The sequence below is a fragment of the Panicum virgatum genome, chromosome 1N (genome assembly GCF_016808335.1).
Source record: "Panicum virgatum strain AP13 chromosome 1N, P.virgatum_v5, whole genome shotgun sequence".
Lineage (NCBI taxonomy): Eukaryota > Viridiplantae > Streptophyta > Magnoliopsida > Poales > Poaceae > Panicum > Panicum virgatum.
Genome location: NC_053145.1, coordinates 31,097,735 through 31,101,813, shown reverse-complemented (window position 1 = coordinate 31,101,813; position 4,079 = coordinate 31,097,735).

Below are 4,079 nucleotides of genomic sequence, written 5' to 3'. Positions count from 1 at the left end.
CTCCTCCCGCCGCTCCGCCATGGCCGCCGAGATCCAGCTCTCGCGGACCGGCTAGCCCAGCCCCACATTGCCCCCTCCGACCACCGCAATAGCTTCGCCACCTCCCAGTTACGCTCCACGCGTGCGAAATCGAGCCCAAACCTCCTCCCGACGTCGTTCCCCTTTTTCGCCGCCGCCGGCGAGCTCAGGCTCACCGCGGATCGGCCGGCTCCGAAGAAGACCAAGCACGATAGCTACCCCAGAAGCTTCCACGAGCTCACGCGGTGCTCGTGCGCGCCTTGTTCCCCTACCCCGAGCCCTCTTTCACCTCCAGCGCCGGCGAACCGAACAACCGACACGCCATCAACGCCGACGAGCTCGAACCCGTGCACCAAACACTCGAACGTCGACCAGGGTAGGTGTTCCTCGATCCCTTCCCTCCCACGCGCCTCCCCGTGGCAGCCCCGGTAAGCCCTGCACCGCAGAACACCACCGGCAAGATGCCACGGCGGAGAAGGCCGGCGAAGGACCCGGTTGTAATTTCTTTTTTTCGTTTAAGGGTGTTTCTGCAAGTAATCCAGTGTATACCAGTGAACTTCTAAAATGCGAAACAAATCTCAAAAAAATCAGAAAAATGCAAACTCAACTGATCTGGAATCCTTGTAACAAAATCTACAAATTTTGTAAGATTCACATTTGCAGAAACTCAACCGAATTTAATCTAGGGAAAAGATTAAGAAAACCACCTTATGCATGTTCATGAAGTTCTGCTCATCAAATGACCTTGATTTTTGGATATGTTATCACTAATGGAATTTTAAGATCACAGTAAAAAGATGACACCAACCCAAAACAGTTATCATGTTGGAACAATCAAGATTCTCTAATCTGTTGTTAGCTTTCTTGATTTAATTCTGGAAAATATGCACATGAACTTACCTTGGAAATTTTACTGCGTGCATGTAAAACTAAAACACTGTTATTACCTAAATATCACATTTATTAGAGTTCATATGCTATATACCATGATTTATGCTTGTTTAATCAACTTAATTCCTCATATATAGTTCTTATACTCAGAAAAATCCATATTTATTTCTGGAGTCTCTTTTTAGCTCTGTTTTCCTGTCTAAAAATTTTGAGCTGCAGTTACTGAGTTTTGCTTTATTGAATAATCATGCTTAGCATCTCAGGGCTAGATTTACTATTTTTGTTCTGAGTAATCTACAATGTTCCTGATCATTATTTTTGGGCACGATCTTGTCTAGAGTATTCTCTACTTGTATTAAAAAGATCATAAGCAATACTGGTTAAATGCACCTTGAGAAATTTATGCAAACTCATGCTAAGTTCACTGAATAACTAATTTATTATAGTGAGTTAAATCTTGAAAAATTTTCTGGAGTATGTTTAACTTATGGCTAGTCTCTGGTAAAAATTTGAGAGCCATATCCCTAGTAAAACTCTCTGTAGAATTAATCTTAGTTAAAAGCTTGCTGTTTTTGTTCTTTTTATTACCTCAGTTACATAAGTGAATAAAATCTGGAAAAATTTCAGTGCTGAGTAGATGCTATGAAGTTGCTCTCGTAAAATTTGTAGCACCAGAACCCATATGAAACGTTCTGTACAAAAAGATGAAGTAACTAGAGTGATCTACTTGCATGAATAGTTATAGTTTTTGCTTATTGGTTAAATGCTGAAATCTATGCCATAAGTACTTAGTTTGAATCTGAGTTACTTTAGTGATTCATCACTAGCTCTTTAGTAGTTGTGTTGTTAAGGAATAATGAAAGCATGCTATGTGTTGAAATTAAAAATGAAAACCCAAAACCCCACTCATTCATGAATAAACGTAGTTATGTTTGCTACTCTATAAACGATTGCCCATGCAATGAAATGCGAAATCGTCACTAAATTAACTTTCGTTGGACTACAACTTTATCGTGAAGGAAAGAAATTGTTATCCATGAATAACTCATAATCTTGCATTGCATATAGAAACGGTTAATCTCGCGGACGGTGACTACGAATTGGTGCCCGCGGACTCTCGTGCGGAGCAGGAGATTAACCTGAACTGTGCTAACTTGTCTCAAGACCTGGGCCAAGCCCCAGAGGCTTTTCTGCCTGATAGTGCCCAAGAAGGCAAGCCCCGGAGCATAATCCCACTATTTTTCCGAATTATCATTCTGCTATCTATTTATTAATGTATGGTAATAGTTGGTTTTCTGCATTTAAGTTCTCTAGGCGTTGATCGAAAACCCTAGATGCATGATCCATAGGAACCTATGTTTGATACCGGATCTTTTTATCGACTAGTTGCCATGCTAAATAGGTACGGTAGAAGTCGAGTGGTTTCCTGCCTCTCGCGAGCAAATAGGAATTGTACTGACTTTAATTCCTGTTGAAATGTAAGGACAACGGGCGGGGTTGTGTAGTTGTGATACCCCGCTTGTGTAGTCAAAAGTGGCTAAGGTCGCGGTGTGTGGATCATTTCGTTAAGCGTTTGAAAGTACTAGCCACATACCGAGAAATATGGTAATAGGTAAGCTTAAGTACCTGATTGGACCGGCGAGTGGAACGATCTCGCACCCTCCTGGTAGAAGTAGGGTTTATTTTTATGTCGCGACGTACGGGTGCAGAGTGGTCGGACTCTGTAGTCGGGGAGGGTGTTCCGGATCCACGGACTGGAAAGAAAGGGGAAAAGTAGCGTGGGCGGGAGCGAAGTCAATCCCCATGCGTGTGGTCTAGGTTCCCCTGGCCAGGTTGAAATTCGATTCGGAATCGTCCGCCTCTCACGGCATGAGATTGCTTAATGATTTCGGTCACATAGAGTAACAAGCGGAACATGATGATGATAATGCTGCTGGTTGATTAAATGATTGCTCTACCATGTTTGTGTAGAGTTGGATGAAAACTTAGCGTGGTTAATCTAACTAGAAGATGGCTAAATAAAATCTAAAAATAAGGATCGACATTTAGTGGCATTTTTGGCAAAACAAACCCCACCAACCAAAAAGCCTTGCATGTCTAGTTATCGGACTAGGTTATATCCGGTGACGGGTCAGTCTTGCTGAGTATTAGTATACTCAGCCTTGCTTGTGGCACTATTTTTCAGGTACTAACTTTGAAGATCTGTTTGCAAGTCTTACTTGGCCTTGTACTCTGCCTCCGGGTTGGTCTGTTGAGTGGGATGGCCCTTCAGCTGGTGCTAATCACCCTCCCGCTGAGTGACGCATTCGTACGGGCTTTATTGATGCATCACATTATCTCGCTAGTTATCTTTACTACTTTCGCTGAACGTGAGACTTAAATAATTGAGTAGTTGGAACTCCGCAGTACTTTGCTACTCTGAACCTGGTTTATAATAAATTTCCTTTCCGCTGCAATCACTCTGAGTTGTATGAAATATTCTGTGTTGTAATCTCTGGGCTCACCTTCGTGTGAGTGTTGTCTGCTGATCCTGGAATAGCGTGGCTTTTATCAAGGCTTCACTCGAGGAACTACCGGTGAGTGCCAATTTGGGTCAGAGTTGCTTAGCAACAAAGATCAGTGCACCCGGGCCCAGTAGTTTTGGGTGGTTCCGCCACAACTCTGTAATGTAATGTATCTATAAAATGTTGTACTCTCTGGACTCACCTTCGTGTGGGTTGCATGTAAGCTTTGGGTTCGATCGACGCTCAGGTGGATTCTTCGGGACTTTACCCGACAGCACTGCCGAATTACTCCATTTGAAGTGCGTGTTAGCCAGGATTATCTTTAAGATGATGGTTAGCGCACTTGAGCCGGATTAATTAGGGCGGTACTGCCACATTCTTCAACTCATCAAAGGCCTTCTGACGCTCATCAGTCCATATGAATGCCACATTCTTCTCTAGCAAGGAAGTCAAAGGCTTCGCGATCTTGGAGAAATTCTCAATGAACCTCCGATAATATCCTGCTAAGCCCAGGAATGACCGGACTTCCTTCACTGTCTGTGGTGTCTCCCACTCGAGCACATCCTTCACCTTGCTCGGATCAACTGCAATACCTCCCTTGGAGATGATATGACCGAGGAATGGAACCTCGTCAATCCAGAACTCGCACTTGCTGAACTTGGCATA